The sequence below is a fragment of the Herpailurus yagouaroundi genome, unplaced genomic scaffold, assembly GCF_014898765.1.
Source record: "Herpailurus yagouaroundi ecotype Mexico unplaced genomic scaffold, PumYag 250, whole genome shotgun sequence".
Taxonomy (NCBI): Eukaryota; Metazoa; Chordata; class Mammalia; order Carnivora; family Felidae; genus Herpailurus; species Herpailurus yagouaroundi.
The window spans coordinates 14,747,424-14,759,856 of record NW_024412467.1 but is presented as its reverse complement, the minus strand read 5'-3'; the positions used below and the strand labels follow the sequence as shown (position 1 = coordinate 14,759,856).

Here is a 12,433-nt window from a genome sequence, read left to right as displayed (position 1 = left end):
TAAGCTCCTAGGAGTTCCATTATTATGAAAAAAAAAAAAAAAAAAAAAAAACACCCTAAAAGAAATGATGTTACTTAAAGTCCAATCTTTTCTTCTGCCGATATTCACTTGTTCTTTATTTACACTTTGGTAAAAAAGAATTGCCCTCATCCTGTTTATGACAGTTGGGGGAAAAAATCTGTCTCTGCTTCTTCTTCATTCCTCTAGACTAAACATTACCAGTGCTCCTAATGTTCTTTTTTTTTTTGATCTTCATTTCCAAACTATTTATCACTTGTGCTCTCTTTTCCTGAATGTTCTCCAGAGTTCCAAAAAGTTGCGCCACGCACTGAAGAAACCTCTCCAAAGGGGTTTAAACGATTGCAAATAGAAACACCAGGAGCGCTGCCTGTCTTCCCCCAAACGACTGCGATTAATAAAATCCAGGGGACGCAGTTTCTTCCTTTAATTTACAACTTCACTGTATTGGGGGGGAAAACAGTAGATTAATAAGGAATTAAGCGGAGGGGGTTGTGCATCTGGATATGGTTAATATAAAAGAAATTCAGCATGAGGAGTTCCTATTTTTAATTGCTACAAGGTGCGTATGTTTATCATTGTTAAAAAGCTAATTTGAGAGGCTTAATATCCATTAATTCACATATCGTTTGCTGGTAACCACACAAGTAAGAAAAGTCTCAAGGGCCAGAACTTAAATTAAAATGTGCTCTAAAGTTTCCCTTTTTTTAAGAAAAGAAAAAAAAACCCCACCAATTAAAACCAGTATTTTGCTCTCTAATGCATCTTTTTTGGCAGTTAAACTATTTTACGGTGCCAACGTGAAAGCCTTGATTAGAATGCTTTGTCATGGATCCTGTTTTTAAGTAAGCACTACCTGTTGTGTTCTTGGTCCTCATGAAAGAGGCCTGGCTTCATTTCTTCTCTACGTGCTGGAAGGCAACGTAAAGCACGGTTTTCAAGGCCACCCGCGCCCTGACCTTCAGCATCCACAGCCGAATAATCACAGTCTGTCCAGACTTGACTGCTACATATCCTGCTACATAATCCTGCTACATTTGCTGGTGTTTGTGACGGCCAGTCTAGGCCACAAAGCCACCTGGTTCACCACACAATGCGTGGCACTGTGTCAATCATGCCAATCAGTGGAAATAAGTCCAGAAGCTTGAATTTCACCGATAGAATTGTGCCTAAAACAATGGGGTTTCTGAAAAATAGCCTCTGGGCATTTCAGCCTTTTTTTTTTTTTTTTTTTTGACATTGGGATTATGCTGAGATATCGCCCAACCTCCCAACCTACTAAGCTCAGTTAGCCAAGCCTCCTTCAGATTCAAAAGCTCTGCATTATCTCTAAATAAAATAAATGGGAGACACCACTCGGAGAGGGAAATCAGAGATTTAGAACACCCTGGGAGATGACAATAAGAGTGGGGGGTGGGGGACAGGAAGGCTACAAGACAATGAGTCTTAAGGCTCTAAAACTAACAAGGGCTGTGCTTTTAAAAGCTTGTCACTTGAAACCTACAGGGGATTGAGAGGGAAAATTAGTTTGGCATTCAGAGGCCCGTAATGTTACGAGAAAAAAAAAGAAAAAAGGCCTAAAAGGTACACACGCTCGGAAAAAAAACAACAGAAACTAAAACTAAAATAAAATGTAATTACAAATCACTTAAACTCTGCCACCACAAATCCCCCAGCTGTCCCAGATTCTCTCATCAAAGGAGGTTCTGGGAGACAGTCAACAAATCAGAGCTGTAAACACCAATGAAGAGGTCTCCCTGGTTAAATTTGGGCCTACTGGTCCAACATGGTGTCCCGTATGTAAAAATCACGCTGAAGTCGCTTTGAAGTGTCTACAACCAATCATTTCCCCCCAGTTAGAAACCAAGGGAAGAATGGGGGAAAAATGGAAAATAATAAAAAAGTCACTACTGAGGTAGCCCAAGAATTGTTGGATTTTACAAGCAGCCATTAAGTCATCCTTTCCTGTCAGATGATGGACTGGATTCCAACTCTGTGCCCTTGATCTTCCCATCATCCTTCTCTGTCCTTTCTAGAAACCCATGCAAGTCAAATTCAGGGTGTGGTAGGTATGAAGACCTCTGGGCTGAGAATGGGTACCCCCTAGAGCCTGGACCTAACACCCATACAAGCTGGGTGATGCCACACCTCAGATTCTTCAGGGGTAAGGTTACACTGGATGGTTCACAAGAGGGGCCAACGCAAAGTACCACAGACTTAAACAACAGACAGCTCTGACTTATACTCTGACAGCTCTGGAGGCTGGAAGTCCAAGATCAGGGTGTCAGCAGGTCTGGTTTCTCCTGAGGCCTCTCTCCTTGGCTTGTAGGTAACTATCTCCTGATGTCCTTACATCATCCTTCCTCTGTATGTGTCTTTGTCCCAATCTCTTCTTCTTCTTCTTTGTTTTCAAATGTTTATTTTTTTTGAGAGAGAGAGACAGAGAGTATGAGCAGGGGAGGGGCAGCGAGAGAGACAGAGAGAGAGAAAGAGAGAGAGAGAGGGAATCCCAAGCAGGCTCTACACTGTCAGCACAGAGCCTGATGTGGAGCTTGAACTCACGAACTGCGAGATCATGACCTGAGCCAAAATCAAGAGTTGGACACTCAACCAACTGAGCCACCCAGGCACACCCTAATCCTCTCTTCTTTTGAGGACACCTGTCATATTGGATTGGGGCCCTACCCTTATGATCTCATTTTACCTAATCATCTCTTTAAATGTACTATCTCCAAATACACTCCCATTCTGAGCAAGAAACAGAATTGTGCAAGGCTTCTTTTAAATAATTTGTCAAATTGTTGTATTTTTTCATAAGGATACAAGAGAAAGTGCGGAAGATCTCAGCCATCTCTAGCAAGACTCTGTGGAGAATGAAACATTTCCAAGGTTCTGGTCATTTCGTTTCTTCAGGGGAGATAGCCATCATTCTCTGCTCCAAGTGACTTCAGATGACAAAGTGATCTTCCCCTTCTGTCCCTACCTCTACTGCTCCAGTGTTACTTGAGTATCTCTGGTGTCTTTGGGTTCTACCTCCTTGACACAGAGGGTGAGTAGAATGGCCAGCCAGCAGTCCGAACACACTGCCTCTGTTGGGGGTCTGCTGTGAGGTCACCCCGTGGGCCATTGGTTAGCCTAGTGATGGCTGATTCCTGTCCGCTGTCTATCTCGGGTCTTCTCCACCTGATGATGAGACCACAAGGCTCTAAGTAAGGTGACTGATAGCTGGGGACTTCCTTTGAAAGGATATTGGGTGTTCTGGGTACGTTAAGATTTCATAAAAGTAGACAATGGATCCAGTAGGCACCTTACTAAGTTTTCCCAGTACCTCTCACCTCTTTTTTTCCATTTACCAAGAAGCTACATAGTAGTTTACATTCGTTGCCTTCACTTTTTACCTTCATTCCCTATTATCCTAATACATGAAATCTTCTGACTTCAGAGCTCATCTTCTTTCCACTGTAACTGAAATTATCTTCCAGCTTCAATATCCATTTATCATTTTCTTCTCAAACCTGCTGCTACACTTAAAACCATTCGTTGAGCGCCTCCACTAGCAAAGCCCCTTTCCTTGGCTTCTGTGACTGCATTATTCAGGGGGGATATACTCAGGGGGGATCATTATTACGCTGGGGGATGGACAGCAAGCTGTAGGGCAAATCTTGGAGCCAATGGACCTGGATATGAATCCAGATTATCCCCACTGCTTAACATATATGTAGCATTGTGTATGCTAATTCCATTCAGTTCAAGAACTTTATTTTTGTGTACCTATTATATTTGTGATGGCTCTGTAATGGGGAAGAATTCCAGATAACACCAGGGATTGGATTTAGATGAGTGGGAAAATAGATGTGAAGAGAATCAAACTTTACTTCTCATACTCAGATGCCAAGATCTGTTGATTCCGCCTCGATAATATCTCCCACATTTATTCCTCTCTATCTCTATCACCCTGGTAGAACACCGCCCCTACCTCCCCGCCCCCGCCACCATTGAGCTAACTTAGTGGTTGGCAAACAGAGTCCTGAGCAGCTCTCGGAAATCCCAGGGAGACCCTCAGGGGCTTCTGTGGGTAGGAAAGCAAGAAAGCGGTATGTCTCTTTACGATGTCCATTCCTGCCTCCTGAGTTTTAAGAAAGTCAGTCCCACTTTTATCTGTTTAATGTGTTTTTTAATATCTGAAGGAAATATTTTCTCTTTAACTTAAAAAAAAAAAAAACCACTGGCCCACATATTGATTTTGTCTCATAATTGGCCTATCTTTATAGTACTTCTCCTATAATCTAGTTTATAGTCAGCTTTCAGATTATTTCAAGCAACGCACTCTTTTGCTCATGTCATTTTCTATTGCCTGGAAATGCAATACGAGACATGGTAGCCATTCTCCATAAATGACTATTGAAATCAACTTACAGTAAATGAAAAATGGAGTTCCTCGGTTGTACTAGCCATATTTCGTGCTCCATAGCCACACGCACCTAGTGGCCGCCATACTGCCCAGCTCATACTTGGAACATTTCCATTATTGCAGATACTTCTGTTGGACAGGCTGGCCTAGATCACTATTTAAACACTTCTGGCCTTGGCTTGGCACTTAAATCCACCCTTTCCAAGCCCATCTGCTATTGTTTTCCTTGATGTAATTCCCTTATTAGACTGAACTGTTACCAAACATATATGCTCACTTCCTGTCTTCATGGTCCAGCTTACCCAGCTCCACTGAGCTTCCCTTCACCCAATCACTGTATGCTCAAATCCTACTCCCCATTTAGGGACAACCCAAAGCAATCTCTTCCTGCGAACTCTCATGGGATCTTAAATGAGGCACTCTACTGTCGTCTTTCACCAATTCTTCTAGAATTATAACTATCTGCCCATATGTTTTAGTTCTTGAGTTGGTAGGGCTTCCCCCAGAAGCTGATTCTAAGACAGGGATTCAGATGTAAGTAGTTTAGTTGAGAGGAGATGCCAGAAATCTCCAGTAGGGGGAGAAGCAAGTCAATAAAGGATACATTAGCCATTCAGATCCTACTGTGGGCAACCTGAGCTCAGTCCCATTGGGGGACATGGTCAAACACAGTTATCCCACCCTAGGTCAAAGACGTTGGGGAATTTATTCACCAATGCATTTTCCATGTTTTATTTGAGGTCTGTTTCCAGGGAAAATAATTCCTGGGCATTTCCAGCTTGTCCTACATACAGGCCAAACACACTTGACCAGAAAAGAAAATCCCTCAGGCAGAGACCTGTGGCAGAGCACCAGCTACATCTGCAAACTGGAAGGTAAGTCCTCGAGGGCTGAGGCCATCTGGGTCAGTTACGTGTGCCTTCCTTAGTCACCTAACGTAGGCAATCAGTAAATAATTGTTCAGTGAATGAACAATTCCACACATTATCCCAAAGATATTGGACACTAGAGAAGAATTCTTACTGGAATCTGATGGTTCGGGTAACCCAGATAATCTCTGAACCGACTGATACTTGGGTTTTTTGTTGTTGTTGTTGGCTTTCACATTGGTACTTATGAACCAAAGATTGTAAAAGTGTGGGAATTTGCTCAGGTAAACCATAAAGGAGCTCTGGGATTGCTTCAGAAGCTTCCCTGGGTAAAGGAGGTTGTATCCAGAGAGGAATCCTCAGTGGAACAGCTGCAGCACTTACCTTTGACCCTGATAATGCTTTGCCACATCTGTCAGAGGGACTAGACTTCATTGCATCAGTGACCGGGCAGGGTCCATCCTCTGTGTTGGTCAGGAGAGATAAAGGAGAAGCATAAAAGTTGGGAATCTAGGAGGAAAGCGTGTGTGTGTGTGTGTGCGCATGCGCACGTGTACTCACGCTCATTGCTGGCATACGGGGCGTCCCTGTGCCCGGCTGAGGGCAGTCCCACCCCCTGCACGGCGCTAAGCCCACAGTGGGGCGGCTCCAGCACAGGCCCCCTCCCACCCGTAGATGACTTTGCTCCTGACCCTCACCAACAAGAAACCACGCGGCGTTCGGAGCTTCTAGGGCAGCAGTGCTCACGGAGCCTCCCTTTAACACACCGTTAATAGCCAGTGTAATGCCCTCAAGCAAACCTGGCATACGGCCCTGACCTTCCTGCTGTCGTCACCCATTTCTGCACGTGAAACATTTAAAGAGCAAAAATGAACTTTCAGTCTCCCTCTCTATTTATTGCAGGGTTAACTCCCACCAGTTCTGTCCACTGCAATTAATTAATTGTGTCCACTTCTTTCCGTTTTAATGGAAACGTGGCTTCCAGGGCAACTGATGCCCAGGGCCAGATCTTTGGAAACGCAAGGCGCAGCTGTGATTTCTGAGAAACATGAGAGAAAACAGGGGTGAGGGACTAGCCGGGGAGCTGATAGCAGAGATTCCCGGAGGAGAACCAGAAACACTAGGAGACCGCTCTCTCCTGTGTCCAAGGGCATCTCAAGTGATAATATCAGGGGCCCACCTTACGCAGTTAGGTGTCCCCCAAGATGAGGGCAAAATTGCAACAACAAAAAAATCCAGTGAACAGTGTATAAAAGACCAGGCAGGGTGAGCCTGCCATACTGGGTCCCAGTCACAGCTAATTCGGTCCCCCAAAAGGAGCCTGGTGAGAGGTGGGACTAGACAGCTGGCCAGGTAGAAGCTAGCACAATGTCAAAGCTGAATAAAGGCCCAGATGGTGACTCCATGTGTAAGCCACGTGGTAGAATCATAGCCTGTGGGCTATAATTTCCAGAATGCTTGTCTTCTTGTCCCAGCTTGACAGTTACCTGGGAAAGTTACTCAATCTCTCTCAGGCCTCAGAATCCTCACCTTTAAAATGAAGTCGGTAAAAGCGTCCACCTCAAGGCTTGTGTGAGGATGAAAAGTATAACCAGATCCTAAATACTTGGGGGTGCTGGGTGCCTGGGTGGTTCAGTTGGCTAAGCGTCTGACTTCCGCTCAAGTCATGATACGGTTCGCGGGTTCAAGCCCCGCATCAGACTCTGTGCTGACAACTCTCTGTGTTGTGTCTCCCTCTCTCTCTGCCCTTCCCCTGCTCCTGCTCTCTCTCTCTCTCTCTCTCTCAAAATTAAATAAATATTTTAAAAATTAATAGATGCCTGGGGAGGGCTGCTATTACTATGGATGCAGGATCTCAGAAGAGAGCTCTGTGCTACCCCATCCCAGGCCAAAATCTGCAATAAGGACATTTAAGGATGTAACAGAAATCAGAGTTGTCGCTCACTCACCAAGTCCTGACTTACGCACTAGATTTGTAGGTTGCAGGTTTACAGTCGCTTACACAACTCCAGGTTGGTCTGAGCACTAGCATGAGTTGGGGTGGACATCAGTGGGCCTCAGGTTTGGGAAGGAAAGGCAGCATGGGTACAGGATTGGGGCCTCATAGAATTTTCCCGAAAAAAAATCGTGAAATAAAACTGGGAATAGGGCAGCACAAGGTATAAGAGATGTGAAAATGGTCGGCCCGGAATAATTTGAGAGACACTCGACCACACCGTCTCCAAATACTCCTTGTGGTCCCACCCCACAGAACTCCTGCGTGGGATTATATCTTCTGGATGTCCTGAATAGGCAGCAGGGAAGGAGCCTTCTCTCTGGATGGCGATGATTGAAATGCATCCTTCACCGCGAAGCGGAGAGATTCAGGGGTGCTGGTGCGGGGACCCGCTTCACTCTGTTCTATCCGTTTATCACCATATTGGTGAAAGACACGGAGATGGTCCCTGTGGGGACAGCACATGAAACAGAAAGGGTTTCCTCGTTGCAAATAAGATCGTTTGGATTTCTGTGTTGACGATAGAGTTCCTTATTTCTTGGTCAGCATCGCGCACGTGGTCTAGCAAACCTCCCCCAGCACCTCCTCGTGATTATAAGCCCAGACAGCAGACCCTTCTAGGCGTGCCACCACGGTGAGCTCTCCCTCCCTCTGCTGCTGTCCCTACTTGAACTCTGAAGCAGGAGGGGGGAAATACCAAACGAATCCTCCCCTACCGGAGCCAATCTTCTCACAACATTAGAATTTGAAAGGCTTCTTTGAGTAGGTCTAAGGAAAAGTGGTAGACATGTGCCCAGCCTTACCAAACCACAGTGAGGCAGAATTTGGTCAGGGTTGTAAAGGGAAAAGGAAAAGAATGCGAGGACAGGGGTCCGGCGAGGAAAGGAGGATGGCCAGGCCCTTGGAGAAACTATCTCCCTCCAGGTGGTCAGGGCTGGAGCCAGTTCATTAGCACCTGCTGTCCAAAAACTCCATGTCTGATGGGAGAATGTTGCAAGACCCCTTGCTGTAAAATTACAGGAAAAGGGCACAGCTCCTGGAACCCAGGGCAAGTCAAGATGTGCGGGCAGAGATGAGGTCAGCCTGCCCTTAGCATTTGTGGGTGGAGCGCGAAGGCTGTGAAATATGCTAGTTTCTTACACCTGAATGTACTGGTCTCGTAGCTGGCTTTCTGCTTTGCCCGGCCCTTCCAAATCTCAGGAAGCTGCCTCCATCATACTAGAAAGCTGCATCCAGCGACTCCATCCCTTGGAAACAGGCTCCTAGGAAAACTTAAAGATTCTGAACCCTGCCACGATCCCTTCCAGATTAAACTACTGCAAAAAAAAAAAAAAAATGAAAGATGTAAAGACGAGGTGCCAAAGTACTCTTCCCATCGGAGAGTTCAGCGGATCGGGGCATATCAACAGGGCGGGCTGGAGGGGCAAATGGTTTATGAGAAGGAAGTCACCCAGATGGAGGCATATAGATCCGGGCCTTTCATCATTTTTGGGGGGGGGGGGGGGGGGCATGAGTGGCTGCTCAGGCCTCTGGACGGCCGAGCAGCCCCTCAGAGAATTGAAAAAGAGCCCTTGAAGATGAGCCCTAGGAAGTGGCCTAGGCATGGAGAGGTAACAGCCATGGGGACACAGGATATTTACCTTAACTCGGCCTAGTCCGTTCACTGTGCCGGCAGCTACAGAGGGCATGGAATGAAGTGGCATTCATGGCTGGGGCGTGCTAAGGGGCATTTCAGCGGCCACCGGAATCTTTGCTGCCAGCATCAGTGACCTGGGCACCCGGCCAAGCAGCCTCTAGAGTGCCATGGGCGTGTCACCGCCACAATTCAGATCTACAATGTGGCCTTGGAGAGCCGAGAGGGTTTCTGAGGAGCGTGTGCATGAAACTCCCTGGGAATTTCCAGAGCTCGCCTGGAGGGATTGGAGCTGCTCTGAGGCTCTGTAATCTCCAATTTGTGGTCAAGTCAAAGAGGACAGCGCTTGCTATTGCCAGTGTGTTAAAGAAAAGCATGTCCCATACACAACCCGTGAGCACAAAATAGTGCAACATTGCCATGAGTGATACCTGAAAATCAGTCTCGTCATTTATAGGCATATCAAGGGTAGGAACGCCATTCTCCTGACTGCTGCACGTAGAGTCTGGCTTGGTTTTCTTTTCGTCCCCAGCACGAAATAGGGTATGTGTTGGTCACATATCCCATTCGCCTTCAGTTGTCCTTGTGATTGATCAGCATGATGGAGGGTCAGCTGGAGTCAGGGTCACAGGAGACTCTCAAAGAATCAGCTCTTCAGAACTCCATTGTCCCCCAGCCCAGCCCCCCTCTGATTTATACTCTACCAGGCTGCAGAGTCCTGACCCCGTGGTGTAACGCTCGAATCCGATAAGCTGATCACAAAACCTTCTTTATTCTCAAGACCACTGCTCCGTTCGAGCCCTGCTGTATTCGAGTCACCTCAGGGTAGGGGCGGCCTTCAGGAGTGACACAGAGACTGGCAGACTGTCATCGAAAGTGCAGGCTGCCAACCCTCTCAGGTTACGAGGAATGATTACAGGTAAAGTATGCTTTGAATGTGGGAAAAGGGGAAGACTTAAAATGTATTTGGCTCAGACAATTCGTTTTAAGGGATTTAGTCCCCAATTCCTTGCAATCATAATCACGGCCCATTTCACAGTCACTAGACTATCAAATCCTGTGTATACAAAATGAAGAACTCTCAAAAGGGGAAACTTCAAAAATGCTAAGTTACAGAGGTGGTACAAATGTTATTTGAGACACCGTGAAACAGTATTGGAAGTTAACTGCAGTGGAGAGCCTGCTTTTCTGTTTCTAGATATGGCAGAGATTAGGTACAGCGTTGTTGAGAAATTGGAGACTTGCAGATCCCTTCGCTTTTTCGGGGATCAAAGAGACGATAACCTGCTCTGTTACATTTAAAGTGGAAACAAAGGTGGTGACTGGGGGGAGGTGGAATTTCCTTGTCTTTTGTCTGCACACCCATTTAGCACATCTTATTTGGCAAAATAAGCTTCCTTGTTTTTTAGGATGTGTTTGCAGAGTGTTCTGTCACACAGCTTCCTAATTATGCCAGTGCACGGGTTCTGAGGCCTTTTTTCCCCTTCTGCCAAGTTCACCTTCTGCAATGACAGTGAAAAATTAGGGGCTGGCTCCGCCTGGTGCCTTGGCTGGAAAACTGCACCTGCATGTATCTGGCCCTCGATCGAGATGGAGCGCCCTCTAGTGCGCAGAAACAGTAAAACTACGCATTAAACGCCAGTGGCTAATTACCCATTAAAAATACTGAAACTACAAAATATTAAGGAAAAGGCGATCAAGTATGCCCTTCCCCCGAGCCAGGCGTTGTGATAAGGACTGTGTATTGTTGCGTTGGTTGCCGGTTGCTGTGGCTTGAAACACTAACCCTTTGTTAGCTCCCACGGTTTCCTGTGAGCCAGAATTCAGGAACAGCTCAGTGGGGTGGTTTCTTACCAGGTTGCAGTCAGACTGCGGCTGGGGCGTCGCAAAGCCTCCTTGGATTACATGTCTGGTGGCTGGGCTGGTAATACTGGGAGAGTCGCGGTAGCAACTTCCGGCACCTTTCCCTGTCTCCCCTCCCTGGTATTCCCCAGCATGACCAGACTGCTTTCCTGTTGGCTCAGGGCTTCCAAGTGGAAAAGAGAGGAGAGCCAGGAGGAAGCTGCAATGCTTTCTCTGACCTGGCTCCGAAGTCATCCCGCGTCATTTAGGCTGTGTTCCATTGAAAGAGGCAGTTACTGTTTTCGCATCAATAGTGTCTTTATGATTCCATTTTATCTCCACCATTGCTTGTTTTTTGTTTTTGTCTCTTTATAGCTTTCTAATGATTGCCCTAGGTTTGATAATATGTATATATCTTTTTAAAATACAATCTCTACACCCCCACATGGGGATCAAACTCACAACCCCGAGATTCAGAATCATATGCCCTTCTGACTGAGCCAGCCAGGCGCCAGGATAATTCCTATACATCTTTAATATTCACATTCTACCTTCAAATGCTATAGCATTTCATGAGTAGCTTAAGGATCTCACAACTTACAGCTATATACTCCTGAGTCCCTTTCCCCATTCTTCGTGCTATTGTTTTTATAAGTTTTAATTTAAACATTCTATAAACACACACATGATTACTATTTTTGCTTTAGTCATTTAATTATCTTTTAGAGCAATTATCAATTTAAAAATGTTCTTTAACAAATCAGGAGACCATAGATGCTGGAGAAACGGGAACCCTCTTGCACTGTTGGTGGGAATGCAAACTAGTGCAGCCACTCTAGAAAACAGTGTGGAGGTTCCTCAAAAAATTAAAAATAGATCTACCCTATGACCCAGCAATAGCACTGCTAGGAATTTACCCAAGGGATACAGGAGTGCTGATGCATAGGGGCACTTGTACCCCAATGTTTATAGCAGCACTTTCAACAATAGCCAAATTATGGAAAGAGCCTAAATGTCCATCAACAGATGAATGGATAAAGAAGTTGTGGTTTATATACACAATAGAATACTACTTGGCAATGAGAAAGAATGAAATCTGGCCTTTTGTAGCAACGTGGATGGAACTGGAGAGTGTTATGCTAAGCGAAATAAGTCACACAGAGAAAGACAGATACCATATGATTTCACTCTTATGTGGATCCCGAGAAACTTAACAGAAGACCATGGGGGAGGGGGAGGGGAAAAAAATTAGAGAGGGAGAGAGCCAAACCATGAGAGACTCTTAAAAACTGAGAATAAACTGAGAGTTGATGGGGGGTGGGAAGGTGAGGAGGGTGGGTGATGGGCATTGAGGAGGGCACCTGCTGGGATGAGCACTGGGTGTTGTACAGAAACCAATTTGACAATAAATTTCATATTAAAAAATAAAAATAAAAAAATAAAAATGTTCTTTATATTTACCTTCTATATTTGCCCCAGGGAAACAAAACCATTAGAATATTTATATCTGTATCATCTATATCTGATGTATATATATAATATGTGTACATATATACACATATACAGATATATATATATATATTTACACACACACACACACACACACACACATACAGACAGTCCCCTACTTACAATGGTTTGACTTATTATTTTACAACTTTATG

General features: G+C 45.3%; 1 long non-coding RNA gene across 1 annotated transcript; it reads right to left on the bottom strand.

Moving 5' to 3' along the window:
• Positions 1 to 5,682: 5,682 nt before the first annotated feature.
• LOC121020521 (uncharacterized) lies at positions 5,683 to 11,094 on the bottom strand. Its single transcript, XR_005786175.1, has 2 exons — positions 10,782 to 11,094; positions 5,683 to 5,762 (listed from the first exon to the last, which is right to left on the bottom strand). It is a non-coding gene; the product is annotated as an uncharacterized LOC121020521 (long non-coding RNA).
• Positions 11,095 to 12,433: the final 1,339 nt, after the last annotated feature.